The sequence below is a fragment of the Xiphias gladius genome, chromosome 18 (genome assembly GCF_016859285.1).
Source record: "Xiphias gladius isolate SHS-SW01 ecotype Sanya breed wild chromosome 18, ASM1685928v1, whole genome shotgun sequence".
Taxonomy (NCBI): Eukaryota; Metazoa; Chordata; class Actinopteri; order Istiophoriformes; family Xiphiidae; genus Xiphias; species Xiphias gladius.
The window spans coordinates 13,377,894-13,387,382 of NC_053417.1; the positions used below are offsets into that span (position 1 = coordinate 13,377,894).

The window sequence follows — 9,489 nt, forward strand, 5'->3', positions numbered from 1 at the left end:
GCCGGTGAGGCGCTGTGCTGGACAACTGTACCTCTGAGAGAGACTACAGTAGAGAAATTGGAGACGAGGAAGGAGGAGGAGGGAAGAAGAGGAGAGAGGGTGGGAGGTGGGGGAGGGCAGAAGTGAGGTGGAAGGAACATCAGGTGAGTGCGGCAATTTCCTTTGCTGGCAGTGCAGCACCCACCCTTAGTTAGAGTGTAAGCAGGAGAACTGCAGATGTTCGGAGATGATGTCAGGCTCCGGATGTGGCACAGACCTTTAGTGCAGTCTGCTATCAGTCTGTTCCCTCGCACTCGCCTGCCTGCAGTGGGGAGAAATCCAAAGGCCAGAGAGATGCTCTGGGCTTGTGCCTCGCAAAGAGCCAGCTGACGACGCAGGGCCGGCTTTTTCAAGGTCTTAGCACAATTACCTGAGGTGAACTCAGAGCTGACAAGCCTTCATACAGGCGAACTGACCTGGCCAGATTCATCATCCAAACCTCCCAAACGGGCACATTTTGAATACTGAGTCACTTTTATATGAAGCTTTTTAAAACTATTTTTATATCGCCTTTGAAATAGGCTTGGAGTTGAGCATAAGCAGTGCAATATAGCATAAAAGACAAAAGTAGTAACATTTACTTTTATACCGGAGAGTTGCTGAGATACTGCCACTGCTGCTGCAGACATATTACCCAGTGGAAGAGCGGTTGTGCTCTTAGCGACCTTTTCTGTTTTTATCCAAGAGAAAAATACACCTTCTCCAAATGCATACAGCAACAACTGAATCCTCTTTCTCTCACACTGTGCCAAAACCTCCAAAAAGAATCTTACAGAGCTGCACTCTCTCTTGGTATCCACTTATAGGACAGCAGAAAAGTCCTATTAGCAGCAGTCCTAGAGCACAACTTCATGGCTGCACCACAGCTACCCTGTCCCATGCAGGCCACTGTAGCATCATTCTCATTTCCCCATTTCAGCACTCAGACACTGACAGCACACGACCAGTGATACAATAGATCCTTCCTACCAATTTACAGCATCATATTTACAACTAACACATGCTGCTAAATATAAACCCACAACTGGACGAGTAAAGTAGAGAGCTGGGACTATTGGTACTCTTCTAAAAGCAAAGTCAGCAGATAAAAGTCTCCTCTAGTAGGGGGAACTCTTTGCATCCTTGTTAGTTTTTTTTTTTTTTTTTGTCCTTGTTTCAAATTGCGAGTCCTCTCAACCAGCCGCTATCTGACACGGCACACGCCGGCTGCTATTTCCAGCCAGTACCATGTGTTAAACATGGATGAGAGAGCAGGGGAGCCTGGCTGCTAACTGACTGGCTGTCTGGCTGGTTATTACTGGTGCAGAGGAGGCTGAAACTGATGAGACGGAAGCAGCCAGGAGCTTCAATGCTGCAGGCATGCACACCGACTTGCGTATATCAACTCCTGTAAGGCTAATTTAAGAAGTATACTATCCCTGGCAAAGAGGAAGACATATAAGGAGACAACATACAAGGTAGATAAGTCAAGAGAGGAAATAAATGTATACCTACAGATGAGCATCGGACCGCATCAAGCACCGGGAGGAGACGAGAAAAACTTCTCTGCACTCACTCTGAGCCTCTTGGTTGCTGGTGATGTGCTTTCATGGCGCGGCAAAGTTGACTGCAGCATTGCCTCCTGAACAGAATGACATTGTTTGCACTCTCTCTCTCCCTCTCGCTCCCTCACTCCTCCTCCTCCTCCTCCTCCTCCTCCTGTGCGCTCGCTCCCCCTCCTCTTCTTTGCACGCTTGCTGGCAGCATAAACTGCACAGCTCAGCAGTGTTCCCTCACTGCCGCAGCAGATCCTGCATGAGCTCTGCGTATCTGAGTGGGATGGGACTTTTAAAGGGGAACGCAACCTCCAGGGTCAGTGTATGTGCACATCCTCTGCCCGCCCTCCTCTCCTCCCTGTCCTCCTCAGCAAACACCCCCCCCCCCATGCTCTCCTAACACCCCCGAGAATCATCAGTGTAAAGGACTCCTCACAAGAGAGACCCCCTCCACGTACACAAAACTCTCTATCCCCTTTTATTCATTTCCACACTACAGCAAAAGCTGCTTTGAGAAATGAGTGTGCTCAAACCTCAGTGAGGAATAGTTTGCTCCTCAGAGAGGCCATCTCCTCTGGTGTGATTTGAAAATTGTCACTATATATATCTATGTATATATAAGATGTCTGGATGTATTTTTCTAGGAATGAGTTGCAAAAAGGTGTATTTAAGGCCATTTAATGAAAAAATGATCTTGTAAGATCAGAACATGTGACACTGTCAAGACTTGATCACCACTTCTAAATCAAAATGATCACATCACTAGGTAATATGGTAAAAAAAAAAAAAAAACTGATTGATTTATTATACTGTTAAGCATTTGTCAGGAGCTGTATTTCAACCAAGTACGTCAACAAAGCACAAAACACAAGGGTTTATTGCACACCACAGGAGTATTGCACACAGTTTCACCACACGTTGTGACAAGTGGGCAATAATCATGCAATCGGTAAGTGAAATTGCCATCTCAAAACTCACCGGTAACGTAAAATGTCCTTAATCTGCCTACCTTTCATTACCCAAGATGCACTGCTCTACTGGTGCTATTCTGCAGTGTGCTAAAATATAGAAATATCTTGACCAACCAAATTTGTCTTTTGCGCGTTCCACATCTCTGTGAGAGTGAGATCATCCATCATTTAGTCAGCCAATAAGGCTGAACTTCTCTTCCTGCAATAGCTTTACTTCACAAAAACACACTTGGTGGTACGCTACCCAGCTCTCAGTGATGACATTTGCAGTGTACTGCATGGGCTTTGTATGGATAATGGTTTCTCTATTCTATACTCTGTGCATTTGCGATATCAGCGTCATGGCTAATCTCTGCAGCAGTGCAGCGTTCTCTGCTTCTCACTGCAGGAGCGAGGGTTTTTTTTTCTGTTTTGTTTGCTTTTTTTAAAAACTTGACTTTGTTCAGCCTGGGCCCCCAGTTGAACCCTGGGATCCTTTCTCCTCTGGTGCAAAATTAGGAGCTGCATGCATCTCACATTTAACCCTGAATCCATCCAGAAAAGGTGTGCGCTTACCTCTTTTAGGCAAGTAGGAGTTTGTGTATTATATGAGGGCTTTTCTCCCTAATTATCTTGTATCTCTGCTCTAATAAGATTCGCCAGTGCTGGTTCAGATCCCTGAATCAGCAAACTCACATTATGGAGCATGTCTGACTATTGGGGATCAGCTACATGAGGCTGTACATATCCATCAGTGTAAGTATGTATCATGCAAAAACTGTGATCAGCTGAGAGTGAGGCATTGCTCCCTGCATGAAAGATCTGCATGCAGCGCCGCTACTGCATCAGTCTGCTGAAACTCGCAGCATCTGTCCTCTCCACTGTACTCCGTGACACTGGGGAAAATGCCCCCGCCAGCATATCCCTCACATAGCCCATGCCATTCTCAGTAATGGCATCCCCTGTGATGAATAAGCCATGAGGAGGGGCCCTTTTACATGTCCTATTAAATTACCTCCCTATGCTGTACCTGGCTACTGTCACCTCATTGCCTCTGGCTCTCCACTCTTCTTAATATTCTCTCTTATTAGCCCAGCCAAGGGCAGAATGTGTAAATGTGTGTTGAAGCGCGTAGATCATATGAGTGTAGAGATTTGGAGTTGAGTCCTCTATGCAGTTCATTGAATGTGTACAAACATGGCTTTCACATGGTTTATGATTCACATTAAGGTCTGGGAAAACGGCCTCTCTATTAGTGATTTTGCACTTGATAGGAAATGTTTAACTAAATTGACGTTTTTTTTTTTTGTATCTGGCATCATAACAGGGCATTGTCATTGACTAACATCTTATCAGGCGTGAGCTTTTACAAAAGCTTTTCTGTCGGAAAAAAGGTTATCTGTCAAGAATGGACAGTCTTGACACACACAGATAATGGAGTCAGTCTAACCACTGGAAGGGGAGTTTGCGTACCTTTTTTTTTTGCCATTCAGAGCCCATTCCTCGTCTCCATTGATCTGTCCGGAAAAGATAATAGACACATTGATTCACAAGCTCAGCAGCTTGCTTGGTTTACACATCGGTTCAGACTAACTCTCAGTAGTCAGGGAGGAGAATTGCCTTCACTGACGACTGACTCCTCTTTGTTTATTTAAAAGCTGGGTTTCGGGTGTACAGCATTGCAGAATTTATTTTTGAAAATCTGACAAGATGTGTAAAGCAGAAGTGATAAGCTGGTCATAACCTGACATTACCAATGAAAAATAGAGTCAGAAAGCAGGTTATTGAGGCTAGCTAGCAATATATTAACTTGAAAAAATCCATCTCTCTGTGCACAGTTCAATCAGTCTGGTTTAGAGATAGACTGAATGACAGGATCCTGACTTTGTAGAAGAAGGTTTGTGGTGTGTTTCACTGCACCAAGGCTTCTTTGCTGACCTCATTTTGTAAAACTGAGCAGATTCCTCCCAAGGCCGAGTGGAGTGAAAAAGACACACTGACAACTACAAAACAGGTCAAATGTGGTTGCGCAAAAGGACTGTAAGCACACAGAGGTACAAAAAGTTTAAACATTTTGAATTCACAGCAGCAGAAGTAGTCCAGATATCTTTTATTTCACTGACAAGGAAATTCTCTTTTCTATTTCCTCAAAGAATTACTTAAGACATTACTCACCGTGACATTAAAGATCCCGTTCTGAAAGGCAGAGCTGGATATGTGAAGCATATGAAGTGCGAGGAGTCATCAGTCTCTCCCTCAGTATGGGAGAGATACTAGTAAGAGGCCTGTGATGGATTGACATGATGGTGAGTGGCTGAACTTCTGACAGCTGGCTGCTCTGCTTTGGTGAATGAGCTGCGGCTCTGTCAGCTGTCGGTGTCAGCAACAGCCGGTCCGCTCTCTACAGTGGTGTTGTAGCAAAGCGTAGCAGACAGATCAGCCTTAACTGAGGGAGACTGCAGCAGGGAAGTCTTGATTAGGCTTTTACAGACCTATAATATCGATTTCAAGCCTCTGTATGTAATATTTTAAGATGTTTTTTAAGATAACTATAAAATAGATCTATACCTAACATTTTTGTCTGGAGTCATTTCCAGAGATGGCGAGCCACTTGTTATTTTGGTCTTTTTCCCAGCTGCATTGTGTTCTGCATTCTAGGTTCTTGGAGGAGTGTTGCATATACTCCAAAACAATTAGTGTCACCTGGAGATGTGTGTTGACCCCTGGCCTACATTCACTACTGCCATTTGTTATCATCAAAAACAGGTATAGCACACAGGGACAAAGATAGATAACTTATAGGCTCCTCCCGAGGTGGCCTGTTGATGTCTGTATCTGCTCCACTTTGGGAGGAGCCTGGAAGTTATCGATCTTTGTCCCCGTGTGTGAGTGATTCCTGACATATGCACCGTCTTCACCAAAGGCCCAGAAACTCTTAGATGTCTGCTGCTTAATGAGAGTGTAATAAACTGGAGGAACTGACTCATATTCAGAGTTAGTGTGAAAGAATGAAGGCATAACACTTCCTTAACTGATTTATTGGAATAATTTAGGGATACACCATGTTCATTTTTTGCCAATAATGTACAACATATAATTTATGTTTTCTTTTTTTTTGTTATTTTTATCAGTAGTCATAGCAATATACAGTATTTTTATTGCAGTGCATTAGCACCGTATACCTGTGATTATACTGTAAATGTGCTGCATGGCACAGATACAGTCGTCCAATGACACTGGTTTTTGGATCACTGTAACTGTTAACTCTCCTGATTTATTACAAAACTATTTCAAAGTTGAGTTTCTTTTATTCACTGAAGAGATGAGCAAAGAACTTAAAGCATAAGTCTGTGATATTCTGTATTTTTGTTATTGTCGACAAATCCCAGAAACCAACAATGCATTAGTCCGTTTCACAGAACAACTCTATTTCGCACTCTGCCCTAGGCCCTGGTATATATATTACTATTCTGTATCGGTATTTACTTGGAGTTGAGGTGTCGGGATTATGTTGGGAAAGAAAAAAGTTGGACTGGTGCATCCCGAACCATGATGATGAAGGTAAATTAAAACAAATTTGCTTTTGTGTCTCTGAGAGGTATACCAAGCTCAAATTGTCATCTCATCAACGAACTTGCTACTCTCAGTGGCCTCGATATCACAGAATATGGAGGCTATAACACCTTCATTCCACCACGGCCTGGAGAATATGGACTGGCAAGAGTCAGTCTCTGAAATGAATTCATGACCTCAATTCAAAACAGCTCCATTATTTTTATAAGTCGATGGCTGAGATTAGAAAATATGATGTACATTTCACTGATTTATGTTCATAATTTCTGTTCATATCTTTCTCTGTGGATCAGGAAAGTGTTGCCGCTGCCAATTTCTTTTCTGGATGAGTCCCAGGCTGAGCTTGTGGAGACACACTTGCCTTATCGGGGCAACCAGGAGAGCCTCAAGCATGTGAGAGCCTGTATCCGCCATCTGGATGGATGAGAAGGGCCGGCCCTTGTCCTGGGTACTGTCTGATGAGTTGTGTGAGCTGAGAATGGCCTACACCCTTCCAGAGTAAAGACGAGCTGGTCACCTCCTGCCTCTGACTGTGGCCCTGATCCGCAGGATGAGCTCTGTTGGTCCACCCGAATACCGCCACGTCAACCAGCATAATCAGGACGCCATTTACGACATGACCTCAGTTGGCTTCTCCGCATGTCCCAGCATGGAGAAGATCTCAGTGCTGCTCATATGCAAGGACAGAGTCTGAGTAAGCCAAACTAATGTTAATAAAGTCTGTCAGATGATTGAAACCACACTAGAAAACTGATTTTTTTTATTGAAAAAGTGGAAAATGTAATAATTGCTCTCCTTTTTCTATAATTTCTGTTTCCCTACAGTACGTGAGAGATGCTGCACTTAAGACAGTTTAGTCAATTTCTGACAGCAAACTGCAAGTAGAAGAAACTCAAAATAACATTTTCTCTGGTTTTAGGGTAGATTTGATGAATGTCGGTCACGCTGCTCCTTTTTGTCCACAGTAAAAATGCTATACAAATGTCCCTCCAGAAGAAATAATTCTGTAAGGACAATACTAATCTGTCTTCAGTTTGAGCCTCTGGCGTGTGCTGAGTGGCTTTTCTTGAGGAAAAGACCTCCTAATCTTCAGATCAAGGAGGCTCTCATCCACCTGGGACACCTCCCCAGAGGTGTGCTGTTCCACTGCTGATTGCCTCTCTGTGTTTTAGCAGCAATGCACCATTCAAGTCTGCAGGCAACTTGACAAATGAGCAGCGATCTGAGCAGAGGGGATGCTCGTACTGCACCACACATCCTGTCCCATCCACATCCCCCTGTCCCGCAGTGGTGCACCTCTCTTAACTGACGCCCTTTCCTTGCTCTAAACCAGCAGGCACTCTTCTCAAAGTCACACAAGCACAGTACACGCTAAATGCATGCTTGCTGACGCATGCACACACAAAGACACGGCTAAACGAGTGAGTGAGTGTACATTTCTAGTCCTGCTTCTTTATAGATATGTTGTGTACATTTATACAAAGTTGCCCAAATGACCATATAATATAGTTTTAATGCATAAAATAACAAATAACTATTGATAGTTAGAGTGTTTCAGGTTTTATTCTGGAATATTATTTTTGAGAATTTTTCTCTCAAAAAAAAAAAGAGGCCATCCTGGTTAAAGAGCTAAATATTTAAAAAATGAAACAGGGCTGCTAACAGTAAATTTAAAAAAAATGGTGTGAAATGTTTTCTCACTGGGCCTCTTGACAGTATACAGCACTATGTTATTATAAATAAATAAGCAGAGGTCAGTATTCCCAGAGTCAATGGTTTTCTAAACCTCATTGTCCATGCATAACTGGTAGAGATTATTTTTATCGCTGTCTAAGGATCTCTGCCATACGAAGCGGGACTGTACAGGTCTTATATTGCAAGCCATCCACTGAAACATGAGATGTCTTCTCACCTACAGCATGAATCTATTTGAGTGCTCAACCTCCAATACAGTCAAAGACGTGTAGGACGATTCAAAAAAAAAAAAAAAAAAAAAAAAAAAAAGGCACCGGTGGGGCTTTATGCAAGCTGCATCGGTTGCAGATCTTTACTCATCTCAGGGCATGTTTGTGAGTCAGCTAGGAGACAAAAAACTCATAACGTGAAGCACCTGGCAGCTGAACTAGTTAAACAGCTTCATCAGTATGTAGCCTGCAACTGCAACCACCACTTGAGGACAGCATCCACCCACTGGTCCTCCTCAGAAACTGCATCTCAAAACGAGTGAGGAGCCGAGTGTCTGACGCAGCATGCGATCATTCACCTTGGCTGTGTGTGCTGCTCGGACTTGCCTTGTTGCAGCTGCCCACACATACCCACCACCACCACCCACCACCACCCTTATAGAAGCAGTGCACTCTGCCAGCCGTGGAGTGGGACGTACTATCGATCCTGCTGAAATGATGGTTTCTAAAAGGGAGGCAGTAAGCATGTCTGCACTCCCCTCCTCCACTGTGGAGGGGCCCTGAGATATCACCAGGCTCAGCACATTGCACCATCACGGCATGGGAAAATGGGATTTTCAGTGGGAGATGAGCTGAGGGGAAGGTAATTCAAGTCGCCAAGCTATGTTCCCCACCAAGGATGTAAAATGAGCCACATTACCTTCAGACGCCTCACACAGTGGACAAATAAGGTCATTTTAAATGTCCTATTAATTCCAGTCCTAGTCACAGATAAATCAGATGCCAAATGTGAAAATATGAGTGCTGAAGTTAAGAAGGAAGTGCAGAAAAGGAGGATGTTCATTGAGCATTCAACCATTCATCTTTGCAGCCTTTAGCACTTGTTCAGAATGAGTGCGTGTGCCACCATGCGCAACTTGTATGCAACTTCTATGTGAATAAGTGATAAATTAATGAAGTGTATGAGCCTCCTGCAGCCTGAGTGCGAGGCTCCCAACACCAAGTAGCAGGTGTCTATTCCAGAGAAACCACTAGATGGCAACAGTGTCCTTGTATTTTCCAGAACTCAGGTGAAATATAGTGCATGTGTATGCTCTGACTCACACAAGGTTGCAGATTTGGAGGAAATTTTGAGCAAGTTTTTACAGTAGTCTGTGTCTGGTACAGTAAATGAAACAAAATAGGGGGTTGATAATCACTGCCATGGGAGAAATGACTGTGCTTGTCTCCATTCTCTTTAGGAATGGACCTTGTTGTTATAAAAGGAGCTCCTGTTAATGAAGATTAGAAGTGGCTGCATCAGTTGTCCAGCACATGAAGGTCATGTGCAGGGTGCTTCAACCTTGTCAGACCAAATCACCGGTCACCACACTTGACATTTCCCATGGGTCAGTGTGTCAGGCAATGGAGTATGATTCTGACTTCTTGAGCAGCAGTGTCTTATGTAAAGAGATACATTTGTCTTAACATTATTCTCTACTTTTTTAA

The 9,489-nt window shown here is 43.7% G+C and overlaps 1 pseudogene; it reads left to right on the plus strand.

The window, feature by feature from the left end:
* The first annotated feature begins 5,233 nt into the window (after positions 1-5,233).
* Positions 5,234-6,828, plus strand: LOC120803483 (annotated as a pseudogene).
* Positions 6,829-9,489: the final 2,661 nt, after the last annotated feature.